The sequence below is a fragment of the Anguilla anguilla genome, chromosome 10 (assembly GCF_013347855.1).
Source record: "Anguilla anguilla isolate fAngAng1 chromosome 10, fAngAng1.pri, whole genome shotgun sequence".
In the NCBI taxonomy this organism is placed as follows: domain Eukaryota; kingdom Metazoa; phylum Chordata; class Actinopteri; order Anguilliformes; family Anguillidae; genus Anguilla; species Anguilla anguilla.
Genome location: NC_049210.1, coordinates 35,884,877 through 35,900,013, shown reverse-complemented (window position 1 = coordinate 35,900,013; position 15,137 = coordinate 35,884,877).

Here is a 15,137-nt window from a genome sequence, read left to right as displayed (position 1 = left end):
GGATAGCAGGATAGTTTGTTCATTCCAAAAAATAAAGTGTGACAAACGATCGACTTTTTAGCTGCCCAGAGGGTGTTATTACGCGTGCATGAGTTGTCCTGGACAAATAACCTTTTTACCCTTTGTCCTCTTTATCAAGCACTAATCGCAAACATTTCAATCTTCAACCAAAGAGCTCAGAATAATATGTATGTTCAAAGGTGCCCCATTACGGAATGTCCTGGGACTTCATTTACACTGAGCGCTTTATCAGATCGATGAACAAACGGAAAAGGAACCCCACTAATGAATAAATCCCTGCATGCATATTGAACTAATTAAACAGATCGTTCATCTAATGAATTAATTTACCCAATATAATCATGAATGAATCGCCACTGAATGCACATGGAGATAATTAATAAACTTCACGAGGAAACATATGAATGAATGAAGGAATGAATACGGGGATAATTCAACTGATTGATCCCATAACAAATTAACTAACCCCACAAATTACTGAATGAAAGCTCACTGAATGAATATAGGGTTAATTGGACAAACTGGCCAGGGAATTAATGAATCGGTAAATTGTACTGCATGCAGCTCCAGGCAGGCTGGGCAGGCAATTGACCCACTAGTGCCCTCTTTGAGCCTAGTGGGCACAGAGAGGGGCGGGGTTGGCCAGAGGAGGCTACTGATTGGGTCACAAGCTCCTTCTGCTTCCCACAGACGACCCAATGAGCTGGCTGCCTTCCTTTGTGCTCTAAGTCTCCATCTCTAACATTGAAGTCTTGCCAGTTGACAGAGAGCTTTTAACAGTCAGAGAAACACTTGAGGTCTCTTCGGGGGGACCCCCAAAAGAACAAGCGCCTGATTTCGTGGGAACTGCTTGGGAGCAGTGGCTCGGGACTTGCAAAAGGCCAGTGTCCCCCTTGCCCCCATGCTCAGGGCCTGCCATAATTTACCCACAACCCCCCGGTTCCCTGGTGGTCCAGACACTGCTTTGGGAAAGACTCAGCTGAGTGTCGACTGCAGCTATTTCTTCTTTGGATAGAGCCACAGGAATGGGAGGCTGTGCCAACGTGTCTCCTTATCGAAAACATGAATATTTTATGCCTTTCTTTTGGTGTCTTCAACTTATGGAACTTGGTTATTTTACTGACTTAGTTGATTGTGTGTGATATCAGCACTTTGTGGTTTATTTCTGGCTGATGGATTCTCCAGAGCATGGCATGGACGACAGGCCCTCGTGTCCCATCAATCAGGAGGGTGGAAGTCGGTCATATTTCCAGCTGCCATTTTGCAGCAAGAGACAAAGAGGGCGACAGGGCATGACCTACAGTACAGTCCCTGTCAATAGCAGCTTTAGCAGTCTGCGTTCCCATCAGTGCATTTGTACAAGGAAGCTTCGCTTCACAGAGCTATGGCATTTCCTCTGACTGGGTGGGGTGGTGGCTCGAGTTGATGACATGATTTATATATTTTTTTTACTCGCATTCATTTGCCGAAAGTCTCTAATTTGCCGGTTGGCAAGTTTCCCCTACACCCATTCTCTCTGTCTCAAAGAGGTAGTTTTAAGAAGTGCGTGCTGTGATTTGTACTTAGCATTACCGGTAGGTTTTTATGGACTCAGGATCTTAAACTATCTTTGTTTAGCTGATCCAGGAAGGGGCAAATCCACCTTCTGTCATGAGTGTTTAGACTGAGGTAGCAGCTTGAGGGTGCTAGAACGGTTAAGGGTGATATATGTTGGGTAAAGGTCACCGTTCGACCTTCGACCGCCCATGGTCATTACTCTCCATCGATCATGTGTTTTTTGTTATTCGTTTCCATTGTTTTTCCCCCCCAACGTGACTCCGACACGCCGCCCCCTGTCCTCCTAGCTGTAAGCTCTGCGCGTGTGTGAGGTAGAGCTATGACTGGAATGTATTATCTCAACCCCGGAGCGCTAAGTACAACCTTGCAAGGTACAGGCTTTAGGTAAATTTATAACTTAATGGAATGCTTTGGGTTTCGGGGGGTGAAGGGTGAGTAATATTTCGTCGGCGCGTCGGAACGCGGCGCGGGTGCGTGCAGCGCACGCCCGTTGCCGACACCACTGTGCGGCGCTTTCCGCCACTGCCGGTTGTGCGCTGAGACTACGCTGCCCAGACGCTAAGCCTGACGGGCATTCTCAGAGACTCATTTCAACTTGTGAAGGAGTTTATTTTTTTGGTTTGCACTCTGCCGTGCGATGGGGCCGTATGTCTGTCTGGGCAGCTCAGAACATTGCTGTCCTTGTTGCCGTTGCCATGCCGTCGAGAGATGCATGAGCGGGGAACGCAAACATTGGGGGCGCTGCCGGACCATATATGGCGGGGTGTGATTCGCATGAACGGCCCTTGGGGAGGGGGGGGGGGGGGTGCGGGGGGCAGGGGTTGGGGCAGTGAGGTTCCCCGTCCAACTATGGTCCCTGTTCAGGCAAGTCTATGGATGGCCACTGTCCAAACTGTTTAGTGTGTGGTCATGGGACGAAGAAGGAGACTAAACCCAGGCTTGATTTCCCATCTATGTGCAGAGTTGTCCTCTCGACAGAGAAATTCTGAGCATAGTTTCGAATGGTAGGTGGCAGGGCGTGCTCTCGCCTATGCTGCACTGCCAGTTAGGCACCTTTCAGGGTGTCCCACAGGAATTTCAGCTACGACACAAATCGCCTCACAGCACTCGTGGCAGATTTTGAATCAGTCAGTTTGAGTCGAGTTAAAAACTTTTTTTTTTTTTTTTTTAAACTTTTAAATTCCTTGTTTTTTTTTGTTGTCAGATGTGAGTTTGGACATCGGGCTCTGACACGTGTAGGCTGAAAACCCTGCCAGAGTCTTGGACATGCACAGAACACTCGCTGGTGCCTGAAGATTGATTTTTGTAGTCCCCTCGCTGGTTATATAACTTAAGAATTCCACGCAATGGAACAAAGTTGTTTTTGACATGTCCATATGGAGTTGAGCACAGTAGACCAGAAGCTGGGGGATGGGGGATGGGGGGAAGGGGGAGATGTACTCCAAAAATACATCATGTCATACTTCTTTTCTGCATTTAACAGACACTCTGGGTCTTAGCAGACGCCAGATTGATTTACACAGATTACATTTTTACATGCAACGCATTTATACAGTGGGATATTTATTGAAGCAATTCAGGTGAAGTATCTTGCTCAAGGGTACGCCAGCGGCACCCCAGGTGGTAATCAAACCCCCTGCCTTAGAGTTACAAGCCCAGCACCTTATTCATTAGACAAAATTGTCCCCCTGGAAGAATGAACCTTTCAATATCTGAGCTGTCACTCAAACAGTAACAGCGCAACTCCACGGAAACGGAACACGCGGAAAAACATTGTGCATGTGGACTTTTTGATAAATATACAGCATTCCACTGTATTTAACAAAAATAGTTCGATATCTGAAAAATAAATAGTTTTAGTGAAACGTTGCAATATCTTGATAATGTGTTTTTATTTCAAGGCATTTTTGTATTTCTATTTGCCTACGGGCAGTGAGATAGCAGCGGATGACTGTGGAGGCTTAAGTGGGACATCTGTTCTCTGTCGAGAGTCATTTGATGAGGAGCTCGCAGGCTTGTGAGCCAGATATGCAGTGTCCTCCACCCCTAAGCTGCGCTTTATGAGGAGTAAACAGGCTTACGCCGGGGAACAAATGAACTCTTCGCAACAGATTTTAGCCCCCATTGTGCTAGATTCTGAACTTCCACTTCCTGTCGTACACAGAGAGGTTCTTCAGACTGATCGTGTCCCTGACGGCGTGGGGAAGGTCAGCGAGATGCTGCGAAAACACGGGGCGTGTCACCACCTTTCGGGGGGGGGGAGAAACACGTGTGGATGCAGGGTGGGGGTGCTGGGGGGGGGGGGGGGGGGATTACTCCTCTAAGTGCGACGCTTTCTGATTGGTTCGATTTTGCCTCGCCTCTGGACAGACAGACTCCTGGAGAGAAAAAGAATACAAGAGAAGGATGTTTATTTTGTCCTTCGGTCATTTCTTCTTTGTTCCTTCTCTTCCTCTGCCCTTCCGTTCAACGCGCTCGGTATTCACAGGGGGAGGCCCAAGGCGTACAGGCACACACCCCAGCCCCTGCCCCCCCTCCCCACTGGCAGTCAACACAACAGAGCTACTGACCATGCCAAAGATCTGGTATCTGTTAACCCTATAAGCTGGTGTAAGATCACAGATATGTGATTAGAATGTTCTTAACTGAACGTTCTAATGATGATGCAGCAATCAGTACGGGTGTTCTAGAACGCTGACTTAGAATTTTGAAAAACGCCTACTCTTCAAAGGGTTAAAGAGTGCAGAGGAGGGACACAGAGTAAGACAGGCTCGTGCTGGCAGGGAGATGCGTGCAGATCTGTTCCTCAGCCTCGATCCTCTGCCCGAGGAGCTCCGACAGAATATCATCCGCTCCAGACCAGCGAGGACAGAACCGGGCCTGGGGCCCGTTCCAGTGCGCTCGTGCCACCTAATCCGCTCTGCCTGAGAAAGGGGGCAGTGATGTCATCCCCAGGAGCCTCACGGTTTCCCTAGCGATCCCGGCTCCGATTCCGTGATTTATGTCCCAGGGTTAACCTCAGAGCATTCCACAGGGCTCAGCTCAGAGAACAGGCGAAAAACACAGACGTCCCTCGCCCGTCTTTCTCTTCTCTCTCCCTCCCTCTCTCTGTCTCTCTTTCCCCCCACCTTTCTCGTTCTTTCTCCCGCTCTCTCTGTCCTTTCTCTCTTCTCCTCTACCTTTCTCGTTCTTTCTCCCGCTCTCTCTGTCCTTTCTCTCTTCTCCCCGCCGTGCTGAACAAAATATTGTTGCCCTGGACTCAGCACCTGGCCAGGCTCAGATTGGGTGTGACATGGTCCGGCTTGTTCTGGGTGTGGTCGGGAAACGCGGATCACTGGTCCAGCTACAACACATGTGTCTGTGTGTGTGTGTGTGCGTGTGTGTGTGTGCGTATGTGCGTGCGTGTGTGTGTGCCCACATTCCCACCACTCTGCAGGGTTCCAGGTTTGGCCACTCTTCAGTTATGTGCTTCTCTGGTTTTCATACAGTAATCTTTCCTTGGGGCCTGAGACTGATACACACGCACACAAACAAATACACACTCACATACACACACTCTCACATAAACTCTCACACCCAATGATACTTATCTTCTATATCCATTAATATGCTCTGTCTCACACCCACTCATATGTACATTAATGCTCTCAGATACACTCTCCAATTCAGGCCAAATCTACAAAATAACTTCCAGTATACAATTTACTTAATATACTTTCAAATACACTGCCATTATTATATATTCAAAAATGCCTATGTATTTACATGCTTAAAACATATTTACAACATATTTACAAAATATACCAGCATAGGCTCTGCTTCCGGTGATTGACAGGTTCCACCTGCTGACAAGGCTGTTCATATTGATCCACTGCCTATTTTGACGCACACACACACACACAAAACAGCTCTACATATTTATGATACATTGCAGTGCTCTCCAGGAAGTGGGTCTGCTGTGTGGGAGAACCAGCCATGCCGCATCCAGACTTCACAGCTGCAGGAATTAGAGGCTTCTCTAGGGTTGGGAATCGCCATGGAGACGGCTTCTTTGGTGTCAGTGGGTTGAGGACAGAGACCGTGCGAGTGTGGCACACAACATAGAGACTTCGCCCCCCACACCGTAGGGGTGCGGATGTGGAGGAGGCTGTTTCTCTGACTGTGGGATGGAGAATTGACAAAAATAATAATTTCTTTGATTTACTATGTTTTAATATATGGTAACGTAATGATCAGTTTTGCTGTTGGTTCTTTTCGTGTGCCTTGATTTTTCCTTCAGTGACGGTTGTATATGATTGGGAAACTGAGGGGTTTTTTCTCGCCACGATTTGAGTGGTTTTCTCCGCACATAGAAGTTTTTATCTCACTTTCCCATCCACACATCCGCATCCATTCTCTCCAGAAACACAAAAAAGTGACACCTTCGGGTTCTCTGTGAAGTGTCTTTGTGACAGTTCCCTGTAAAAAGTGCCGTACAAAATAAATAAAAAGAACTTTTAAAAAATGCGATTGAAAATATTTGTATTATGTATGTATTTTATGCTATTTCAATAAAGCATTTAAAACTGCTTCTAAGGGGGAGAGAGAGAGAGACAGAGAGAGATAGAGAGAGAGAATGTTCTGTTTAGTGGTCAGAAGTAGAGGAGAAGGAATTAGAAGGCGGATTGGCTTTGGTAGGATTTTGCAAACTGAGACGAATGCCATTATACAACACGAGCAGACAAGGGTGAGAGTGACTGTGCAATAAATCATCACAGAAAGCAAGGGGAAAAGTGATGGTGAGACTTTGAGTTATTTGGTCATGAGATAAACCCGCAAGTGTGGGAGAGAGAATGTAACTTACACTCCGTGTACCCTCCCTGGGGATGGCATGTTATTCTTGTCAAGAATTTCAAATGTGTGAATTTTGTGTGCGCACTCTATGTTGGTGTGTGTGTGTATGTATGTGTGTGTGTGTGTGCGTGTGCTGTATGTTTGGGTGTGTGTGCATGTGTGTGTGTGCGTGTGTGCACTGTATGTTTGTGTGTTTGCATGTATGTGTGTGCATGTGCTGTATGCTTTCTGTGTGTGTGTGTGTGTGTGTGTGTGTGTGTGTTCACAAGGTATTCCACTTAAGCCACAGAAACATAAGATGATACCGGGCCAGAGAAAGGCCTTTCCTACTGGAGTTCAGTGACGTTTGGCTCCCAGAATGCTCTACTGTCAGTGTCACACAGTCCTGACCACAGGAGGCAGCACCCGTGGTACAAAATGTGCCATTTTTACTCATGTCAGTTGGCGTCCCTGTCTTTGTCCAATTAGCATGCACAGCCAGACTCAGTGCCCACCAGGGTTTTGGCAGTCATTGTGAATGCTGATTTCTTCTGGCTCACTTGTATTGAGCTGCTTCCATGATGTAATCTTACATTCCTCACATGCAACCTAACACACTGCGCTATTTTTTGTATTTTTTAGTAACAATTCTCCCTTAATGTCTACCGTACCAATTTGGAAATGACAACTGGGCCTCTAGAGTCTGTGGCACCTGTATCAGCAGAAGTTACACTGTCACCCACAAACAAGGCTGCACATATACACTAACCCAAGACTTAGCTTAAAGATTGAGAACGATCCACATCTGCTAGTCACAATACTACAGGAGAGCTTGGAGCCAATCGGAAAAGAGATGTGTTTCTCTCACAAGATCATTGGTAGTTTGTGGTTGCCTGGTATGTTAATGAATCAGACTCTGGTGAGACTAAGTCCACAATGCCCTTCCACTGCCAACTCGTAGCCCTGGTCAACTCATGACATGGCTGGGTGTCAACCCTGTGAGGTTGTCAGCTATGAGTCAACTGGGTCACACAGAAGTCTGTCTCGCTTCTATTGGTGTTTGATGACTGGAGACACATTTCCCCAAGATCAGAAGGAGACAGGGGAACCTGGGTAAAACTGTGACTTTAGCTCTGCTCACCGTGGAGAGGCCCACAGCACATCCATAAGGAAGTTAGCTCCGGCTGCTTCGTGCTGGCTGGGGAACAAGGGAGCGAGTCACCGATGGCTCGACGCGTCACAGACGACGCGAGCGTCAGGGCTGTAACCATGGCTGACAGACGCTACTGAGCATGTGGCCTCCGTACCGTAAATCCCAGCCAGGCTAGAGATTGGTTTATGGGCCAGGGAGCCAGAAATGTCTATTTTAAGAGCAGATTTGCCTCAAAGTGTTCCTGGAAGCGTGTGGGACATTGTGAGCATTTACACGTGTGGCTCTGTTCTCTTTGCTGTGCCTGTGTGTGTGTGTGTGTGCGTGCGTGCGTGTGTGCACGTGTAGGTGGTTGATGAGCATGCAGAAGAACCACCGAGCCTATCAGGCACATCATGATCACCCACCATTGTCATGAGGACACACACTCACTCCTTCCATTTGCCCTGATCCACCCATGTTCTCCTCACCCGTGCAGTTGCTTTACATAAGATTCGAATGTACTCAACAAAAATTCCTTCCAATGACTGGAAACTATGCGTATGATTCACACGCAGTACAGGAACCCAGTGGAGAAAACATGCAGTCATTCCAACAGCCAACAGCCATGTAGGCTACATTACAGTTTTCCGAATATATTCAAGTTATTTAAAGACGTCAGAGAACTGAGACTTACTATTTACTTGGGGCGACATAGCTCAGGAGGTAAGAGCGCTTTTCTGGCAGTCAGAAAGTTGCCGGTTCGATCCCCCGCCCTGGGCAGGTCGAAGTGCCCCTGAGCAAGACACCTAACCCCTAATTGCTCTGGTGAATGTGAGGCATCAATTGTAAAGCGCTATATAAATGCAGTCCATTTACCATTTTAAACCACAAAAAGTCCGACAGGGAACCAGCGTCGACATAAACGGTGTTTTATGAGGAGGAGTATTTTCTCAAGAGAACTGATTCCATTACTGCATATTCATAAGATGCGGTGGTTTCGGATATACCCTCTAGAGGGCAGCACTGCTCCATTTATTTTATTATTATTGTTATTATTATTATTATTATTATTATTATTTTACAAGGGCGTGGCATAACGTATCTGATTCTTCCAGTTATGTAAATAGTTAATACGGTAAAGATAATAAATCGGAGATTACACAACGTGTGCCCCACGTTTTACAGTTTCCATGCTCGTAGAAGGAAAAGAAAGAACGGGACTGTATGTACTTACGAGTACAAAGCTACTGGACTTGTTTGCGCTCCATTCATTTACACAGCCCAGGACGGATCGTTCCAGCCTTTCCATACAAAAAGTGCTTTTTTTCTCCCTGTTTTGACAGCCGGACTTAAGGACTTATATGGTAAACCAGTCTTGAGAAGCAAGTTCACCCTTATTCATACAACATACATGAGCGATAGGGGAGTGGTAAAAAGAACTACAGAATGCATTCTAACCTACACATGGTCGCAGACGCACACTATTTATTGCTAAATATCACGCTCCAAACCAAAACTTACAATTCTCTTTCTGTTGCACGTATAAAACTCATCTGAGCAGCCATTTTTAAACATAAGTTTCCTTCTTAATTGTGTTACGAAGAACTGCAGCTTGCATCATTTTATTCCACTTCATATTAAGGTGCCTGCCTTTGGGCGACTTCATGCATGGGGACACACGCGGAGTAAGAAAACCTCTGGCTCCACCTGCTGTTTGAATATAAGGTAATGGCACTAACGTGGCAAAAAAAAAAGATTTCACAAAATCGCAGTTATGTAGAAGAAACAGTATTACAATGGTTCTCAACCTGTGTACGCTGGGGTTTTTTAAATTTTTTTTTTACAGTCAATCTTGTCCTCAATTAAGATTGTTTAGCACACGTTATTTTGTAATGTTTTCTCTAAAACGTGTTCTCATGCAGGTTTGGTTTGTTACCATTTGCTTTTTCTCTGAATTCTTCATTATCTACCCAATGGTTAGTTTTAGGGGCTACGTGACCACACGTTCAGCACTTAGGGGCCTGTTGATTTGCCTCCGTCTTTAATTATGTCATTTAAAAATGTGTTTACCTCTTTTTAAGTAATCATTTGCAATAAAGCACAGTATGAATATGGACATTTTATTTTTTTATGACATACAAAGCTATTTCTGACATAATGTGATTTAACAGGTTAGACAATCTCCCTAAATCTGAAAAGCATACTTAAGAAAAATTCTGAGATTGCGACTTGTCGGAATCAAAACCAGCGTACACAGAGTGGCTCCAGGGCCGAGTTAGGGAACCACTGCAGTGCCAAGTTTTCCCATTTTCAGAGTCTTCAACGGAATTGCGGTTATGGACTGCACACAATACGGCAATCAATTAAGATACACATACAACACCTTCATCAATAAAGATGTGCACATAAAACATTCAGTGGAGCTTTCAGTTTAAATGTAAGTCAGGGCTACCCAACCCCGTTCCTGGAAATCTACCGGCATGCAGGGTTTCACTCCTAACAAAGCACAGCTCATTAAACAGCTAGGGCTTGAGCTGCTAATTCGTCACATCAGGTGTGTCAAATTAGGGTTGAAATGAAAACCTACAGGAACAGGGTTGGGCAGTCATGGGCTAAAGGTTATTTTTTTTTTTAGTGCAAGTGCTTTAAAGCGAGGAATCATCGGAGAAGTTTTTGTTGCGGGCCAGTTCAGACATAATGAGGCAGTGTGTACTTAAAAGACAAAACTGGTGGGTCCTCCTGAGCTTTGAGAGGTTTAGCAAAACACTGGTTGAACTCCATCTCCCATCAGCCCCCTTTTCAATGAATACTCTGGGGCGCTTTGAACCTTGATTGCATTTGTTAAATTACATGTTGCACTGTTTTACTGTTTTATCAACAAGCAATGTTATTGGTATGCTATTCATTCACCATTGGGTAATATCCCCCCCCCCCCCCCATTTAAATATATATATATATATTATCATTGCACAACCTTTCAGAGATATGCCCTGTGTATCACTTAATTTATGCAGGTGGAAATACAACACACATGACTGATCTGTAGCACTTTCAGGTTGGCCGTTTATGCAGGTAGATCATGGGTGGATGCAATCGTCTGTTCTTGTGTGGTTCACTGCCTCATTATACCAGAATGGCACCACATCCAACTAAAAAAAAAAAAAAAACTACCACACAAAGTTAGGTTAAAGACTTAGGTAGAGTTTTATTAAAAGCCAAGTCAAACATTAAAATACTGAATTGGCAAAAATGTTTTTTTTTTTCCTACATTTTTTGTTCCATTTTGTACAAATCACAGTGGTTAAAAAATATTACAAAGTTTTTTTTTGTTTGTTTTTTGTTTTTTTGCAACAGAAGCAAAAACATTCTGATTATCTTTTAGTTTGTTTAAAAGCCCTTAGTAGCATTATTTATTTATTTTTGACCGGTTTCAGTTTTGTAGATGCTAACTGCTTGTCAGTGATGGGGGTCAGTTCAATTTCAATTTCAATTAACGAGCTGAAAAATACTCCAAGGACATTACTGGTTTCCAGTAATAGAATTCCAGTTCATTTCCTAAATTGACTGAACTGAAGTGGAACTGACTCCAACACTGCTGCTTGTTATGGTAAAAAAAAAAAAAAAGTAAAATATCAAACAACCAATGAGAGCAAAGGAAATAAAAACAACAACCAATGAGAGCAAAGGAAATAAACATAACAACCAATGAGAGCAAAGGAAATAAAAGTGCTTAGGGGTGTAAAAGACACACACAGAGAACGGAAGGAAGCAGAGAGAAACTCAGCCAGTCAGGAAGCCCTTTTCTGCAGGTCGGGGGTCCCCACTGTCCTGAGGCGCTTCAAGCCAGTGGTCTCCCGCGCGCGGACGAAGCACTTTGAGTCACCGGTCTGCGCTTCCCTCTCAACGGAAACAATCGCTAAAACGGAGAGAGTTAAGGCCATTCGCACTCCGAGCTGGTCACTGACGCCGGTTACGTTAATGCATCCGACACTGGTTTCAACGGCGAAATCGATGCCGGGTTCCGATTGGGCCTGGTTCAAGTTTCAGAGAACCAATCGCTAGGACCAAATGCTTGGAAACGGAGTCCGGCTTAAGTGGTTTGTAACCGATCAGGCAGCCAGTAAAACTCAGCAAATTATAATAAAATAATAATAATAATAATAATCATACAAATAATAAATATATACAGACATAGGTACAGGTAGGTACTCTGCATAGGCGAAAGTATTGAGAAGTGCAAGCAATAGAGACTGGAAAGTGCAGTCAATCAGAGCTCCTCTGTATTATAATCTACTGGTTAAGTACTGTGGTTTTTTTATCCAGTTTTAGTGTGCGGAGCCTTCAGAATGTTCACACTGTGAGGGGCAGTGGGTGAGGATTGACTCCGGCCACAGAGAACACTTTCTTTAGAGAAAAAATAATAATAAAAAATTTCAATCTCACAAGTCACCCCACTAACACCAGTCAGCCCAAACCACAATGCTTACTCATGTTAAAACATAATGACATTAATATACACCATGGTTTAAAAAAAAAAAAAAACACAAAAAAACCCACGTTATAATAATACTCTTTGCACAAACATTTTCATGTTCCAACAAAAACAGAAATTTTTTCGGGGGGGGGGATTAGATGGTTAAATTTTTTTTGAAAACTCAATCCTAACATAAAGTTAACACAAATCTTGGTAATAGAATGTGTACTTTTCCCAAGAACCAATACCTACATTTCACAACACCTTTAAATCAGAGAGCCCACAGAACTCTATTGTGGATGTTTTGCTGTGTCCTGTTTTCCACCCCAGTTGTCATAACACTGTAGATTCAAAAGGGGAGGGGGCAGAGGTGGGGTGCGTGAACAGTACAAACACCTCTGATTGGACAGAACCAACACCATCACCAGGAAGTGAGGATACCACAATACAGCAAAATATCAGGGGGTGGGGCTAAAGGGGGGTGGGTGGGGTTTAGTAGCACCAAAGGAGCACACAATTAAATACAAACTGGACAGAAGTCTTTTCTACTTGGGTCCACAGGCACTAAGAGACAAGTGTGTTACACAACGGCCAGCTGCCAGGCTGTGTGTATGTGTGTGTGTGTAAGTTTGATCAGGTTTATTTGCATGTGCTTTAATGTGTTTGTGAACGACTTGTGACTTGGTGTATATATGCATATAGCCTGTTGTTTATTTGTAAGTGCTTGTGTGCATTTACGTTTGCGTGTGTGTATGTGTGTGTGTGTGTATTAGCTGTAGGCCTGCCCTATTCTACACCAGACCCTGATAGTGGTTGTTGTGTTGTTGTGTAGTCCAACAGGAGGCTACAGAGACAGGCAACAGTGTACGCGAGAAGGCACAAGGAAACGCCACAGTCAAGCCACAGGAGGCGCTCTCTTCCCCTGCCTTGCATCACAAGGAGGCGGAGCCTGCCATAACCATGGTAACACCAGGGTCAAGAAACAACAACACACGATGCCACAGATGAAATCCCATTCAATGAACCTTCTCAAACACAGTCCTTGGCTGATCAGCTCTATCCAAAGACACACCTCTTTCACATAAAAGCTCTCATCCCGACCCAGTACAGCGAATGATTTACTGTGTTTGTACGGCACACTCAATCTGTCCATCATCTTTTTTATATTTAGCAAAATAAAGAAAAAAGAATAATTTAAAAATACAGGCTTTACTAAAGTGCTTCTCAGATCACCAGGAGGTCGACAAAAAGGGTTTGGGGCCTGATCCCAGGAAGACTGAGGAAAAAGAGCGAAAGAAGGAGGGAGAGAGAGAAAAGAGCAGAGGGACAGAAATACTGTCAATCAGAGTAAACAGGGCAGTGGGACATACACCCCTCACACGCAGCACACACACACACACACACTTCGAAGTGGAAGCAGTGCCAGCCACAAAGGTACGCATTACAGTCCCAACCCTGCAACTGCTACCCTTCCTCCACCACCATTACCACTAAAGTGACCGTTGTAATGCTGCACACATCCAACACTGCCCCCTATGGACCCCTGTTATTCACACGCCCATTTACGCAAGATCCAAAATGTAACGCAAGCATGCTAACACGTCCGCGCACACAAACTGTGCCCGAGAAAGTGCGGAAAAACAGCTACACAAAGGCTATTTTTAATACTTTGTCGCTTAAAATGGAAAAAGTATAATTACGAGTGGCGTGACTGAGTTCTGTGTTCTGTTAATAAGCTCGTTTAGTCGACCGTGAGGTGAGAAATGCAAATGAGCAGCATTTTCCGTGCAGTCAGATGTGAACGACATCGCCAGCCAAGTGTGAGACTTCAGCAGCACCAGGGCAACCAAGCTGAGAGATGCAAGTGCAGTAATACACAAACACACACACACGTACACCCAACAATCCACACATCCACACAAACATCCCTATAACATGCTCACTTATACACTCATACTATCTCTTTCAAACACACATACGCACACACGCACATGACCCTAAAAAAGAGCAGTACACTGCACTACAGCGGAAGTGGGGTACGATGTGCTTTAACAGTCCCTACAGCACCTGTCTGGAGCTCACACGACTACACGCACCTCACACTGCTCCACACGCACCACACACTGCTCCACACGCACCTCACACGCAGCTCCACACGGCTTCACACGCACACCACCTGGAGGGCCCCACCGGGATCCCATTACAGACTCTTTCCGTCGCCCGAGCGCGCCGCCAGCACGCTAACGCTCCTCCGTTTGAGAGGAGCAGCGGAAAGAAAGGAGCGCACCGCGCGCCTCCCCTGTCTCCCTCTCGGGCGCCTGGCGGGAGCCGGAGGGGAGGAATCCGCCAGACAGGAACGGAAAAGGTGCCATGAAAACCTCCACCCCAACAACGTCTCGCGTTTTTAAAAAATCTAATGTTCCGGCAAAGACCCGGACCCCGTGAGAACGGCGAAAGACACCGAAAGGAAAATACTGATTTAATGTCGCTTCGTCAGCCCTAGAAATTCCCACCTCTGCTGATGTAGCATCCTTAATACAAGCGTTCACCCATACGCATCTGCGTGTCTGTGTGCACATATAGACGGCAATGATTTCGGTCTTTGAAAAGACTAATTCTCGCCAGAGGATTGAATACTGAATCCTTACATGTCAAGGCTATATGTTTCTAACATCTAGAAGTGCAGAGATTCGTTCTTTTTTTAAATTCGCTTGGTCTAATACTGCCTTTGGATCCACGTGTAACTCAATATTACACAAAGAAAAAAAAAAAATTTCACCTCTCTCTTCTAAATTCAGCACGACAATTGACAACGCCGTGGAACAGAATGACAATCATAATCAGTAGCAACAAGGGTCTACGTTCCCCAATCAAACAGCCACGACGGTTTCACCGAAGTCCACCTTTCGCCTTTGCCGTGATTGCCTATGATTAACAAGGCAATCCCACAAGAGCGCTTTCCACCCGGACACATTTGGTAGAAATTACATTGCTGTTTTTTTGTTTTTTTTTGGTAGCTCGCGGGGGTGACCTTCGATGCGATGGCGTTTCAGGGGCGGACGGGGGGGGGGGTGGGGTGGTGGACGCACGCGGGACTGGAACAGAACACGGCGGGAAGGGACGCAGACACGCTGTGTGTCA